The sequence below is a fragment of the Barbus barbus genome (assembly GCF_936440315.1).
Source record: "Barbus barbus genome assembly, chromosome: 27".
NCBI lineage: Eukaryota > Metazoa > Chordata > Actinopteri > Cypriniformes > Cyprinidae > Barbus > Barbus barbus.
The window spans coordinates 28803980-28820620 of NC_136755.1; the positions used below are offsets into that span (position 1 = coordinate 28803980).

The following is a 16641-nucleotide window of genomic DNA, read 5'->3' on the forward strand; positions in this document are numbered from 1 at the left end:
CATAAAACATATGTAATAGATACAGTCTGTGTGTGCAATATTTCTGAAATTGAATGAAATGTTTTTATAACAAGTGTGTACTCAAAGATTTACTCTAAGCATTTGAAAACAGGAAATTTACTCTCCAAAGTTCAGACTTCTGTTAATCAACCAACCAGATATATCCTGATATCAGCTAATACTCTCAAAATGACCAAATATCGACTGATAAATAATTTCCTTTCATACTTTTACTATGTCTATATTCATAGCAGCCTTTTCAAGTTTACAATGAAAGTCAATGGGGACCAAAACTGTCAAGCTTTCACATTTCAAAAAAAGTGAGTCGTCTGCTCTCTTCGAAGACATCCGAAGTCATAAAATGGACTAAAACGATGCTGTCAGTCTCTAATCTTTCAGTTTTGAGCGAACTGTTCCTTTAAGGTGGTTAATTAAGCTGGTCTGGGTTTGTTCAGAGTTCAGGTTAGCTTTGGTGCAATAACCCGTTTCTCTCTTTGTTGGCAGTCCATTAGTGAGGTACTTTGTATAAGTAGAATAAAAAGCTTTGTAAATGGCAGTGAAGATAATCAGTAGCCTTTTATCCTCCTCCTGATGTTCAAGATGGAACAGCCTCACCTGAACGACTGTCACGACACCTCCACACGAAAAAAACATCGCAGATTGAGTCACCGAAAGAAGCACGAAACAACAAAAATGGTCCAATCACGTGCATTTGAGCTGAAGACAGATAAAAGTTTAGGTGATGGCTCTGATGCATCACAGAAAGAAAAAATAAATGGTAAAAACGGTAATGCCGTAGCTTGACGTTTGGCTTCATAGTGTTGTGAAAGCGACTCAATCGAAAGTTTTCAGACCCTTCAAGAACCACCTAATGCATATTGCATGCAAAAATGTCTTCTTTTTTTTTTTATCTGGCTTTACTCGATTTCTAGAAGTCAGGGTGCGTGTTTGTGTCAGTTATGAGGTTCAGGACAGCACATTTTTGAAGCTGTTTTGAAGCTTCTGCTGAGAAAGTATCAAGCAAACAATGCTTGTATATCCTTGAGTGTGTCAAAAAGAGACTCAAAGTTGTGACAAAGCGTTGAAAAGAGCCGTGCGTGCTGCTGACAGTTGTTTGTGTGAGGATGAGAACGAAAAAGGCTACTTGAGTTGCCTGAATTATATTTATGTTGTGATGCCTTAATTCACTTTTAGCATTTCAAATGATTGCTTTTTAGTGTTTCTCTTTTTTTTTTTTATAAAGGTATACAAAATAGTGTCAGTTTTTAATGTTGTGCATTTATTATAATAATTTTCTTTTATTATAATTATGTACACTATCATTCAGATTTTTTGTAAGATTTAAAAATAAATATTTTTAAGTCTTTTCTGCTCACCAAGGCTGCATTTATTTGTTAAAAAATACAGTACAAATTGTAAAATATTTTTACAATTTCAAATAGCTGTTTTCTATGTGAATGTATCTAAAAATATAATTTATTCCTGTGATCAAAGCTGTATTTTCAGCATCATTACTCCAGTCTTCTTCAGAAATCATTCTAATATTCTGATTTTCTGCTCAAGAAACATTTCTGATTATCATCTCTGTTGAAAACAGTTGTGCTGCACAATATTTTTGTGGAAACCATGATGCATTTTATTTTTTAAAGATTCACAGATGAATAGAAAGTTCAAAAGAACAGCATTTATTTCAAATAGATCTTTGGTCACATTATAATGTTACTTTTGATCAATTTAATGTATCTTTGCTGAATAAAAATATTCTTTTATTTAAAAAAAAATACTGTACTTGAACAGTAGTGCATATATTTTTGTAATTATTTTTCAGCCTGAAATAAGGTAATTGAGTTTTATATGGGGACATGTACTGTAAAAAATGTAAATTTGTCATAATTTACTCACCTTTGCCTTATGTTAAATCATATAGGTGTGAAATAACATGAGGATAGATAAACGATGACACATTTTTAATTTTGGGCTGAGTTAAATCTAGTTAAACCTCACTAATTGACCAGTCTGTCGTGAACCTCATGCGTCGTCGTCTTCCCTCACTCATTCATCTGTCATCCATCTGTTCCCAAAGCTCCCAGTACGCTGATAAAAGCCGGGTTTCCTGCCATCATTGTGCTGTGTGTAGGAGTGGAAGTGCTTTAATGGGCTCTTCTGTGTCCGTGGATGTATTGAAAGTGTGTCCTCGGGGTTGTTTTGGGTCACCGAGGGTCACGTCTCCTCATTTGAGCCAGAATGGTGTCAGATCCTGCTGGTTTTCCTCTCTGCGGTTGTGGAGTGAGTGAGTGAGTGAGTGTGTATTTGTGTTAATCGTGCTCTACCGGTCGAAGCAGACGGGGCAGATTTCCCTCACACCCCTCTGAAGTCCAGCCTCCTGAGCTTTGATTGGCCCTCGTGCGGACTGGCCCTCGCTCTGATTGGCTGCTGGGTCTGTGTGGGTGGGTGTGGCTAGCAAGGTTTGAAACAGGAAATGCCGAAATGTTTGTGTGATGAGGAGGGAGTCGCTCTGTGGGATATTCCTCTGTCATTCGGACTTCAGACGGTAAGAGCAGTTCAATAAAACAGGAATAGTCAGGAATGTGTGTGTGTGTGTGTGTGTGTGTGTGTTTCAGTCAGCATACACACTCACCGGGAGACTGAAGTGTGTGTGTGACTCGAGGGAGTGTGTCCTAATCTTGTTTTTTGTGGGATTTTTCTTGTTAAATGTGAAATATAAGAGGTTTAAAGCACATATAACAGCGTATTTGTTGAGACTAATGCAAGGACGTGTTTAAGCTTGAAATGGGAGGTTGAACCAGTCTCGTGACTTTTTACTTTGTCTTTGTGCAGATTTTGTGGTAAAGTTATAGTAAATGTGATAAACAGAGCTGATAGTACCACACCATAACTGGTAGAATTAGGGTAAATTATGGTTGAATTATGCTAATTTGTCAATAGATCTACTTGTTTTGTTGGCTTTTTCTGGTTAAGTGCATTTATTGACAGGCTTAAATGTGAATTCAAATACAAGAAGCACATATAAGCGTATTTGTTTAAAACTAAACAGTAAATGAATGGATGGACACGTTTAAGGTTGAAATAGGAGGTTGTTTGTTCCTGAGAACTAACTGATGACACTTTATATGAACTTTTTGTGGTTAAATTTGAGTAAAAGATTGGTAAAATGTGTTAAATGGGGCTGATAGTTAACTCAACGCTTTGACAAGTAGGTTAAATTATAGTAGGATTATACAAATCTTTCAACAGATCTCGTTTTATGGGGTTTTCTTAAGTGTTTACGGATAATGCAGTCTTATTGACTTCACATTTTCATTACTGATTTCTGTGGTAAAATTCTGGTTATTATCATTATTGTCTTTATTTTACAGAACAACAGTAAAATTACAATACTAACATTTATGAATGTTGATGGAGCTTTTATTTTGTGCTGCGTTTTGTTGTCAACAGCAGATTTATAAATAATTCTCATTACAAATTTGGGAAGATGTTTGTCGCACGCATCACATTGTCACATGGCTTTAAATAAGTTACTGAGCAAATGACGAGTAACGGTGTTTTAGCGTCTTGGACCTTGAACCCTGGCTAACGAGCTCGTGCAGCGCTGAATGAATACATGCAATTCATGCGTGTATTAGAAAACATAACATTCTGCAGTTTATTTACTAATTGTTTAAGGCCATTTCACGATTTCAATCATCATACAGTAACCACAATCACCCTTCCTCTTCTCATCGGAGACATGAGATGCAGCACTAAACTAGGGGTCGACCGATATGTGTTTTTCAGGGCCGATACCGATTATTACAGACCAAGTAGACCGGTAACCGATATATTGAACCGATATATATGTCTGGTGTAAAAATGAAAATGAATGTCAAAATTAAGAATAACAAGGGCTCTGACAAAAACGGCCTTCCCTAGTGTTGGTTGCACTTCTTACTCTTGTCTTCCCCCATGCATCCATCTACAATAAGGGTAATATATAAAGAGAGAGTTAAAAGTGGGGCCACTGTATGCTTCATGATTAAGCCTATGAATACTAAATACTAAAGCTAAACAGCTTGGGGAAATGTAAGTATTTGGCTTCAATAATTTACATGTTAGAAATGTATGTGTAATAGCATAACCTCTCATAATTCTTCATTAATTATTTTCGGTTGACTAAATCATAGCCTACAAGAGGTGACTATTCAATTCATCATCTAATGGACATCAATTGATTAATTTAAAAAGCGCAATGTATATAATACGTGTAAATAATTTAATTGTCTTCATAGCTCCATTAAAATAGTTGCGGTCTTCTTCGCAACTTCTACAATGGAGCTATGAAGACAATTTGCATAGCTCCATTGTAGAATGGAGCTATGCAATTTGCTCCATTTGCTCACTTGGTTCAATAGCCTATTGAAATGACCCAATTTCCGTCATCATAATCTTGGCCTATGTGACAGTATCTTAATCTTGGCCTATGTGACAGTATCTTAGTCTTGGCCTATGTGACAGTAATTTCCATTAGTTTTCATTTACAGAGCAGTGCAAATGAAGGCATAAAACATTAATTTAATTTATCTTTTAATCAAATGAGAGTTGAACTCTATTTTTTGGCAAACAAATGTGTTTACTATAAATTAAAACATGTAAGAAATAGCGTATTGTGTGATTGTTCTTTTAAACAAAAGTTGTAGTAATTGTAGTAGCATTAGTAAATAAACCGAACTTTTATTTTGACGGGTTGCCATGAGGACCTCTTAAGTTTCTGTAGCCTATTTATGATATGACGATCGTTTTACTCAAACGAAACAGTCAAATGCTCATGAAGTAACTCTCAGAGCAGTTCTGGGGATGATGTTCATGTATTTATGTCCTCATTTAGAGACATGGCAGATGCGGAAAACACCGCGAGCGTCGCGCACTTCAATGTGTGTGTGTGTGTGTGTGTGTGTCAAAACCGCGCGTCTGTGCCTTTCACATATACAGAGACACGCCGAACATGCAGAATTCATATTTAAATAGTCTTTTAGCAGCTTAATGTTTACAGATAGTCCATATCATGAGTCGATTTAAGTGTACTGACCTACTTTTGATTAATTCATCCAAACTTTGACTAATTCCGTGACTCCGCGTTATACAGTAAATTCCATATGACTGGATTCCGCGATTCCCCCTGCGTTTCGCCCATCTCGGAAACCATAAATGGATAATATTGAGGTTTTTACAACTTCAGTGTAGTGGATTGTAATTTATTGCAACTTGAGCAACGTCTGCTGCTGCCTTTGAGAGATAACTGATGCGTGATGAAGCAGCACCAGTTAGCAAGCGCTTTCGGTGTGAGAGTGCCTTTAGTCTTCCACGTTGATTGGTCGGACTCCTGACTCTCAACAAATCAGATGCGCGGTGGGCGGAGACTGCTCTAGGCCACAGAGTGGTGAGTTCCGACAGGCTGCATCAGAGCCAAATAGCGCGTTTCAAAATTAAATAATTTTATCGGCACATCGGTTTTGAAAATGACCGATACTGATTATCATAAAAAGGCTTAATATCGGTGCCAATAATCGGCCAGGTCGATAATCGGTCGACCCCTACACTAAACAGTCTCTCGCTTTGGTGCTTGTGATGATTTTTGCCTCTTTTTTGGACAGTTTCAAATGCTTCCACGCTGCCGATGTGTTTGCTGCATTACAAAGAGTCTATTTGACCGTGTCACGTGACTCACATCATTTATTTGGGCTTTTCGCTTCCTAAATTATTTGTCTGAAAATAGCAAAAACAGCTCTTTCGGTGTTTGGCCGAATAATTTAAGTTGCCGAACATTCGGTGCATCCCTAGAATATTACTATATTTTCATCCATCACTTTATAAAAAAAATTGCACTTGTAAAGTACATCCAACTTTATTTGTGTACTTACAGTACACTCAAAGCAATACATATGTAGCAAATCTGAACTATTTGATTGCTGGTATTGTCGCAGATTATAGCTATATTACCGTCTAGAATATAAGGCATTACAATATTAAGACATTATAAACACAAACATCATGATTTTCTGTAAAGCTCCTTTGAAACTGTGTATTGTGAAAAGTACTGTACATAATTTTGGTGGATTAAATCATAGTCGGAGTAGATTAATTATGTAATGAGTTAATAAATCAATAAAGGGGCTGGGTGTGGTAACTTTGTGAATGACGGGCGTGTTTGACCTGATCATGTGATTCTAAATAAACTGGCTCAGCAAACATAACTGTATGAGAAGGTATTGTTCCTAACCATTCCTTCTTTTGATTGTGAAACCTGTTGGCTGAGAGCTTACCGTCAGATTTCCTGAGGATGCTGGAGCGGAGTCGATGTGATTGAATCATTCTCTGTCAACATCTCGACTCTCTCGTGGACCGTTTCTGTCTTCTCGTTATCGGCCTAAAGCGATTTGATCCAGATTGATTAGATTTTAGGCGTGCAGTGGTTTGAGGTTTCTCTGAAGAGGAGGATCCACGGCTCGTCTGGCAGAAATCTGGGTTGTGGCCGGCGGCTGATGGATGTTTTTAGATCTGGTCGTTTAGCTGCGGTGCTCACAGCAGAGACTCCGTTCGATAGACGTGTTGTGGTTTTGCAGTGTTACTGTTTGATTTCATGTTATGATATGATAAAGTAACACAAATTAATTTTGTTTAGTCTGTTAAATGAGTGTAATGTGCTAAATGTGGTTTAATGCAAAATACAACTTAATTTGCAATATTATGATAATTATAGTGGTCTAGTAATATGTTGTATGTTATATTATCATAAATGTAATTTCACGAAACTGTTCAACGCATGATACTGATTTCATGATACAGTGCTTTAATAGTTCAAAGCATGGTTAATAAAGCTAAACCCATAAAAACAGCAAATTCCTGAAAAAATCACGAAAAATAAATGAAACCAAAACAATTCATTTTTAATATTATATTAATATTTAATATTTAAAAAAAACAAAAAACAAAGTGGAGCTTCTGGGTTTATCATATTTAATGCACATAAAATGCCATATTTAATTTTTGAGTGAACTATACATGATTTGTCGCTATCAATAATACATATTGTAGCATTTTTGTATTATGATATATTGTCCTAAACACTGCTCTATATATGTTTTATATTATATTATTAAATAATATACTTTTTAAAAAGATTATTTGATATTATTAATATTACAATAATGAATAATAATGCATTTATTTAATATTATTTTAATTTTTATGTGTGATTTATTACGTTTAAAATTTTAATTTTTTATTTTTGTTGTTGTTGTGAAAAATTATCTTTTATATTATATATATTTTTTTATTGTCATGAAGGTCCTGTTTGCTTAAGTATGCTTAGTTTCCTGGTTTAAAGTTGATATTTTGCAATCTTTCATCAAAATTGAATATCTTTATCCACCTCTGAAACTACTTTGCTTTGCTGCTGATGTCATCAAGGCCTCTCGTGGCCCCTCCCCCTCCAGTCCCTTAGCTCCTGTTCTCCTGATCCAGGCACCTGCAGACAGAGAAATCAAGTCATTTTTTGAGTATCTTATTTCAAAATATCAGGTTGCAGAAATAAAATAGGTTGCCAGCAGCATTTCAGATCGACTTCAGCCTATTTTAACATCTCGCTCTGTGAGAATACCACTGCATCTGTGCAGAAACGTCTAAACTGTTGTTGTGTAGGTTGCGTGTGTGGTGGCTTTACCGTTTACAGGGAGTGTGGAGGACTCTCATTAGTGTCTCTACACCCCGTGTTCACAGTGAGCCGCAGCGGGTGCCGTATTTACCTCTCTGTGGGCTTTATTCAGGCAGTAATTCCAGGAGTCTCAAGACTCTGAGTCTCAGAATTGAGCTCTAATGATATGTTTGTCATGCTGCTGTGGGTCTAAAAAGCCTGTTGTTTCCATCAGATCGGAAGTGAACGTTGGCATCTGTTGCTGGAGATTGAATATGTGCTGTTTCTATTATGGAGCAATCAGAGGAGGAGAGCTTTAGTGCTCATGTAATGGTCTGATTGAGCTCTCTTTCTCTGCTGGTGCTTCTGTTTACTGTCAACTACATACTGTACTGTAGGATCCTAAGAAATCGGTTTATTTTTTCCTAATTTGAGTTTTTTTTAGTTTTCATTTTTCTAGATTCTGTTTTTAATGGATTAAATAAATTAGGAAATTTTTTAAAAGATGACTAATCAATTGAATTCATACATTTTAACAGCTTAGTCATTTATATAACAATAATATGTCCTATGAATTTTTTTCTAAAATTCTTCAGAAAAATTATTTTTTCTAGATTCCATTTTTTACTGATTTAATTGTTTAAAATAAAAAAGGATGATTAATCAGTTGAATTCATATTTTTTTAACTATACAATAATAGGGCCTTACAAAAGGTTTAATAAAAAAAAAATTGTGTTTTAATTTTTCTGAATTGAATTTTTTATATTTTAATTAAATTTTAATAATCAAAAAGGATGTCTAATCAATTGATTTCATAAAATGTTAACAATTTAAAAAAGGTATTCAAAATTTTACAATAGTACGGCCCCTATAAAATTTGTTCATTTTATTTATTTATTCCTATTTATTCTGTTGTCTTTTTTTAATTCTTTTTTCTGGAATTGGTGTTTTATGATTTAATACAAATTTATTATCCAATACAGTGGTAATCAAATGAATGCATAGATCTTTCACAATTTATTTGGGCTATTCTTTTAAATGCAAATTAACATTTGAACAATTCCTTTCTTTTTTTTTTTCTTTTGATTTACCACAGTTTTTAATAATAAAATGAATTCATAAAACTATTTAATGTAATCTTTCAAAATGTTATTAAATGAAATTATTATTATTATTTTTTTTGGTGCTGCACAATAGAGGTTTGCTGTTTAAATTATGCTTTAAAAGTTTGGCAGAAGTTTGCGATAATGTGATATTCGTTAAAAAATAACGTTTCAATAACTGTATCGTTGTTGTTATGAGATCATGATAAGAGCCCTATCATTTTGATTTATTCATCCAAACTGAATAAGTTAAACTCAAATTTTATTTTGCAGACTTTGTTTAAATAGCAGACTTTGGCAATTTTATATTCACAGGCCATATTGCAATTTAATTAACTGTACAGCCCAACTTATGATTTATTCATCCACATTTTGCCATGTTCTGTGACGTTCTCCATTACAGTAGATTCCTGGGTTCTGTTCACATTTTGCGCATTGCGGAAATCCTAAGGCCTGTAAAGCAGCCAAAGTGAAGAATGCGGTGTTGTAAATCTCCTGTGTACTGATTTCCAGTATTGAGTGTGTCTGTGGGATCAGTTGGAGGTTCAGTGTTCGTGTTCTGGATCTCTGCACACGTCTGAGTCACTCATTCCTTCCATGACGCATCCTATAAATATGCTCCATCAGTGTGGCGCGGGTCGCTGACTTCTGGGCTCTTCTTCTGTACTTTAAGCTCTTGGCAGAGACTATTTTTGCTCAGGCTTTTGTGATGTGGAAGTGTTCAAGGATATTATGTGCTTGCTTCTCAACCCTGGAGTTTACTTTGCTGAGATATGATGCTGGTCAACCTGTTCTTTGACTGTTTTATGTTGAGTTTCGCTGGAGAAATAAATCAACGCACCTTTTTAGTGTTGATATTCAAGGGTTTGTTTAAGTTTCAAGTAGAAATGCACCGATATTGAATTTCTCTGCCGATACCAATAGCCGATTATTCAGAATGATATCGACCGATACCGATAGTTATGATGTACCGATACCGATAGTCAGCACGAGCTGCAAAAATTACGCTAATACTGAGAAAACGATGGCGGACGGGACGGATGATTTGGTTTTCCAATGAAAGTAAAGTAAAAGACTGCTTAAACCAGAGAAGGTGAACATGTTGGTTTTGCTGTTTATCTCACATTACGCTATGGAGGCTTTCTTTAAATGTTCTTTATTTATTTGATTCCCTAGTACCAGATTTATTCAAACATATATATAATAAGTAAAAAAGCTCCTCTTCAGTGTTGTTTTATAGCTAACTAATGAACTGTGAACAGCAGAATAACTTTGAGGTAAATGTCACGTTAAGTGTCATTCTGTATTATTGGCATCTTTCAGCGGTTGAAACACTGATTGAGCGATTACATTAGACAGACATGATACATTCTGGTAAGCCATACTGCAACATCTTATGTACATTCATGTGTATTTTGCGCTATTACTTATTAAACTGGAAGAGACTTGATGTGAGGTGCAATAGCGATCTGTCACGTCACATTTAAAAGTGTCAAAATGGCGTTCATTGTTTGTATTTTGTGACATAATGTACAGGATTTCAAAACTGAGAGTTTTTCTTATCAGAAGTAAGAAAGCTCAGAGCTCTTTGTGATTATTGGATGGATCGAGGCATGCTACAAATGTTTGGTGTAGAGAGAAACTGCGGATCTGGCAATGCTGGCTTGAACTACGGGTGATTCATCGGGTCAAATAGAGCCTGCTTTAATGTCGCTTTTTTAACTGTCAATGCCTTATTGTCACGTTCATTTTGACCGCCCCCAGATCGCAAGATGAGTTGCAGTCTGAGACATTTTTCTGCCGCCTTTTGATGGACAGGATATAATCGGCCCTGATCATCCATCTGATCATCCGATGGCCGATAAAGAAATACATTTTTTTTTTTTTTATCGGCCGATACCGATTGTTGGCCGATACATCTCTACTTTCAAGTCGTCTATTCCATTAAATCATTTAAAGGCATTTCCTGCTGTCTTTTTGCTCCAAATAAGCTTGGATATGAAGCACCTTAAAAGTAGTTCATAGTACACGTGTTGCATATTTTAACTGGATTGAACAAATATTCAAAATAAAACTGAACTCTACGGTAGATTCTGGTTTTAAAAGAAATGTTGCGCTTCAATTGAATTAAATAAATATATGCACTGTTTCAAGATATGTTTTGCAGCTCTGTGTTTATTTACACATTTTACACGTAGTTGTACCGCAAAATAAAATTATATATATTTAATTTCTCTTTTATTTTAACAGCAAAATAGCATTATGACAATATTAATATTTTAGTTGTTATGTAGTAATAATAATAGCTTTATTATTATTATTATTATTATTATTATTAATTGTTGTTGTTGTTATTATTATCATTTATTCATATTGATATATAATCCCAATTATACAGTTTTAGCATAATATAATAATGTTTAATAACTGTATTATTCTACTTTCAATGAGATCGTGAAAAGAGCCCTGCATTTGATTTACTCATCCAAACTGAATTATTAAACTTTAAATTGAATTTAACAGTTATTTTAAAATTATTATACATTTTTAAAAATATATTATTTTATTATAACAGTGAAATAGCTTTATTACAATAGTAATATATTTTGGTAGTTTTTAATTTTATTTATTTATTATTATTATTAATTTATTTTTTTATCATTTAATCATATTGATATATTTATAAATTTTTGGCTAATTGTGCAGCCCTACAGACAAGTGCAGCAAACCTGAAACTCTTTTAAAAAATAGCATTTTAGCACAATTTTATCAGTTAATCTAAATCAGAAATGTTTGCCTAAATCTTGCACCCCTAATTTAAAGGGCCAGATTTACTATCAGCTTGCTCAAGCGCAAAAATTCATTTGGTGCTAAAATACTACTTTTAGGATTTACTAAAGACACACTGGGAAATTGGCACTAAAAAGGCGTGGACACAGTTATTTTTGCGATATATGCACTTGTCAATTCACTGGTATTTGCAGCATTATTTAACAACCTCCCCCCCAAAAAATCATGTATTAAAGCAGGTTGGTCATTATGGAAATGAGAAGTGTGTGTGTGTGTGTGTTTTTTTATGTGTCAGTAAATCACCCACAGAATCTTCCCCTCCCGCACTGTACAAAATAAGAAGTTGAGAACTTAAAAGTTTAAGGCAACCAGCTTCAACCAGCTTTATACAACAAAAAGTTGAGAGAACTCAAAAATCTCCTACAAAAACAAATTGAGAGAATTAAAAAAATCTGCTGAAGCTGGTTGCCTTAAAGGTCCCATATTGTACACCTTTCTGGAGTTTTATTTTAGGTTCTGATGTCTTTAAGAATATATATTTGCAGTATAAGTACCAAATAGGCCTGTCGCGATAGTCGATAAATCGATTAATCGCACGATAAAAAAAAATGACCTCGATAATTTTTCCGGCCGCGATAATTTCATTTGCATACTTGTTTGTTATCCGCGACTGAATGACAACTCTCGTTTCCTTAGCGTAGTAGAAGTGAACCCTCTTGTCAGTTGCATTGTCTTTTGTGTGGGGAGGCGGCGCTTGTCAGTCACATGGACTTTGTGTGGGAAGGCGGGAGTGCTTGAGGCGACTGCAGAGAAGAGCGAAAAGACGAGACGCAAGTTGTGACATGGAACTGGTTTCAAAGCCAAACGCGACAGCTGCAGTGTGGGAGCACTTCGGATTCAAACCGAATGACCGTGGTGAACCACTTAACCTGAGCGAGCCGGTATGTCGCATTTGTTTTAAAACAGTATCGACTAAAACCGGTAACACAACAAACATGCACATGCACCTAAAAAACACTTTTATTGTTTTTGGTTGTTTTGTTCATTGTTATTGTGGATATTTAAAGTGTTTTCCATTTTCAGTGTTAAATAGTCTTTGGAAATAAACGTTTATTGAATTTTGAAAGGTGTATGTGCATTATTATGCCATTATCATTATTCTAGATGAAAATGGTCTCAGATCGACAATATTATCGTTTATCGCGATAATTTCTTGGACAATTTATCGTCCAGCAAAATTTGTTATCGTGACAGGCCTAGTACCAAAAACCATCTCAATATATTTTTACAGCTCTTCTCTCAGGAGCTCTGCTAAGAACAGGGCGATTTTGGCCTGTCTAATTAATATTCATGAGCCTCTCTTCTGATTGGCCTGTTGTTTTCTGAGTGACGCACGGCTAGGCCAACCACAGGTCATTGCACTTTGAGTCTGAAATTATTTTCCAAACTTTCCACGTTAAAAAATGAATAAGACCAATCACGTTTACACACTGCTTCTGAAACTTTCATCCATCAAAAAAAAAATTCTGTCTTTTCGCATCTATAGCAAGCATTTTGATAGGACAGGATGATTAATATGAAAAAATGCATATGAAAATTTCGGACTCCGTGTGCAAGGACCTTTAGTCTTATAAAAATCCCTCTGTGTTAGGAACAGTCTAATGATTTATTTATTTTTGGGTGATGTGTTTCAGGGTTGTTGAGTATGTTTGTCTGATCTCTGAGGGTTTTGATCTCTGATGTTTGGTGGTTTGCTGGACTGAACGGGTGGTTTGAGCAGATGCTGCTTCCTGTTTCCTGTTGCGTGGTTCATTCAGCCAGTGGCATCGACTTCACTTGTCTTGACACAGATGCAGCTGTTCAGTGTATTTTAATTTATCCTTTTATCTAAATAATCTTCTAATTTGGCAGTTTGATCAAATAATTAGTCGAGAGAGACATCTGTCCTCTTTCTGTTCTTCAGTCTTTTCTGCCTCTTTTCCATCCATCCATTCATCCCTCACTTTTTTGACTCTTTTCATCTATCCATTTATTCTTTTGCGTCTTCATCCATCCATCCATCCATCATACATTTTTTTTTGCCTCTTTCCGTTCATTCATCCATCCTTTTTTGCCTCTTTCCATCCATCCATCCAGCTCTCTTACCCTCCCTCCATCCATCCATCTCTTTCCCTCCCTCCATCCAGCTATTTCCCTCCCTCCATCCATCATACATTTTTTGCCTCTTTCCATCCATCCATCTCTTTCTCTCCCTCCATCCATCTCCCCATCCATCCAGCTCTCTTACCCTCCCTCCATCCAGCTCTTTCCCTCCCTCCATCCTCATACATTTTTTGCCTCTTTCCATCCATCCCTCCATCCAGCTCTTTCCCTCCCTCCATCCAGCTCTTTCCCTCCCTCCATCCAGCTCTTTCCCTCCCTCCATCCATCATCATACATTTTTTGCCTCTTTCCATCCATCCATCCATCCATCCATCCATCTCTTTCTCTCCCTCCATCCATCTCCCCATCCATCCAGCTCTCTTACCCTCCCTCCATCCATCCATCTCTTTCTCTCCCTCCATCCATCTCCCCATCCATCCAGCTCTTTCCCTCCCTCCATCCATCCATCTCTTTCTCTCCCTCCATCCATCTCCCCATCCATCCAGCTCTCTTACCCTCCCTCCATCCATCCATCTCTTTCTCTCCCTCATCCATCTCCCCATCCATCCAGCTCTCTTACCCTCCCTCCATCCATCCATCTCTTTCTCTCCCTCCATCCATCTCCCCATCCATCCAGCTCTTTCCCTCCCTCCATCCAGCCCTCCCTCCCTCCATCCATCTCCCCATCCATCCAGCTCTTTCCCTCCCTCCATCCATCCATCCATCATACATTTTTTGCCTCTTTCCGTTCATCCATTCACCCATCCTTTTCTGCCTCTTTCCATCCATCCATCCCTCTTTCCCTCCATTATCCCTCTTTCTATCCATCCATCATCCCTCTTTCTATCCATCCATCCATCCATCCATCCCTCTTTCTCTCCCTCCCTCCCCATCCATCCCTCATCTATCCCTCTTTCCCTCCTTCCATCCATCCATTCATCCCTCTTTCCCTCCATCCATCCCTCTTTCTATCCATCATCCCTCTTTCTCTCCCTCCCTCCCCCATCTATCCCTCTTTCCCTCCCTCCCTCCTTCCATCCATACATCCATCCCTCTTTTCTCTCTTTCCCTCCCATCCATCCCTTTCACTCTTTTTCTCTCTCTGTTACACACTCTCTCTATCTCTCTCTCTCTCTTCGTTTCCCATCTGCCAGTTTCTAGTCTGCATTAATCTGTTTGAATGTGAATAACAGTTCCAGGATCAGTCCAGTAACAGATATCATTCCTCCGGCTCTGCCAGGTCAAAGGTCACCCGTGTTTAAATTCCTCAGATGACTTGTCAGGTGATAAACGAGGGCTGTTGAATGAATAATTAACCTCTCGAGCACCAAACATTTACATTTCTTCCTTCAGCAGCGTCAGCTGATTCTCCGTCCAGAGCCGATTTTTTTTTAAATAACTCTGAATCCGGCCATTCCACCACCATAGAAGGAAACCAGGGCAAAATCCCTTTCCTGAAGCGGAAAGCCGTTCCTGGCACTGGAGTCGCTTAATCCAATCGCTCGTGTTCGGGATAAGACTCACACAAGCTGTGCAACAGTGTATTAATCCATCAGCGGGGAAAGGAAGGGTGGTTCAGGCTAATCAATACAGCTGTGAATGAAGGAGTGTTTACAAAGTCTCTCTCTCTCTCTCTCTGCTGTCGATTACTCTCTGCGCTAATTAAAGAGCTGCAGACTAATGGCTGTCAGAGACGTTGACTAAGAAGCTGTAGAGGTTATAAACAGACCGGAGTGACTCATGCTTGATATGACGGGGGAATGGACAGAAGTTTTGGGCAGAGAGACAGAACGAGAGGAAAAACTGACGGCTGTAAGTTAGTGAGAGAGAGAGAGAGAGAGACAGTCAGAGCAGGTGGAAATCAGACCCACGGAAAATGTCTGTGAGAGAATATAAATATCATGCCTAATGAATCTTTCAAATTAATCTTTTGCAAGAAAATGGAATTTTGTAAGGTATGTTTTTTGATATTTATAAGTAAGTCTCTCTTCCTCACCAAGGCTGCATTTATTTGAACAAAAATACAATAAAAACAACAAAAATGTGAAATATTATTGCGATTTTAAAAAGGCTGTTTTCTATGTGAATATCTGTTAAAATGTAATTTATTCTTGTGACATAAAGCTGAATTTTAAGCATCATTACTCCAGTCTTCAGTGTCACATGATCTTCAGAAATCATTATAATACTGGGGTCGACAATATAATTGGCCCGGTGGCCCGGACGTACTTTTAAAACCTTTTAAAACCGTCAGGGCCACCAGATCGCTCCAACCACTAGCCCGGTGGGGCCAGTAAAAATAATGCCTCGATTAAAAAAAAAGTCTAATTTCACATTAATTACCTGTGGTTCTGTGTTTTGATTTCTGTTAAATCGTCTCGGTAACCACCGCTAGCAGGTTACGTGACAGCCTTACAGATGCAGCGGGTTTATGCTCGCTCCCGCGGTTACGCGCGCAAACTGCACACTGCTGCTCAGCACCTACCTATAGCTACTATTAAGCTAGGCTACATGTTTCTGAAACCCCCATCACCCGGCCAAACGCCGGGTAAAAAAGAGAAGGCAAGGAAGAGAAAATCACCAGAGGAATTGAGGGAAAGCGAAAGGGAATACGAAAAGAAAAGGCAGAGAAAGTTTCAGCCCCAGTGGCGAGACCGCTGGAATTGGCTGGGCTTAGGGGTGGACGATAAAAATGTCTCCACGATCTGCTTTTGAAGAAATATGGTAGTATCGTGCTACAGCACACATTATGTCAAATACAGTTCTGGCGCCGCGGTCTCTATATACTGTACAACACGACATACAGCAGTAGAGTTACTCTGACAGGACACTGCACTTATTCGCGATCGCAAAAGTACATTATTTGCACACAAGCCTTGCTGGTTAAATGTTTAATTCACGCGCTGGTCTGACGTGCG

General features: G+C 37.2%; 1 protein-coding gene across 6 annotated transcripts in view; it reads left to right on the forward strand.

The window, feature by feature from the left end:
• The window catches only part of LOC306847197 (hyccin), a 50417-nt gene that overhangs the window by 5140 nt on the left and 28636 nt on the right, over nt 1-16641 (forward strand). Inside the window, exon 1 of one of the 6 annotated variants that reach the window (XM_079381018.1) lies at nt 2470-2551. The exons of 4 other annotated variants lie outside the window; for them this stretch is intronic. The gene's annotated coding sequence lies outside the window, so the exon portion shown is untranslated. Of the gene's footprint in view, nt 1-2469; nt 2552-15399; nt 15679-16641 lie in introns of those variants that run through there. One more of the 6 variants, XM_079381020.1, reaches the window with a different exon arrangement.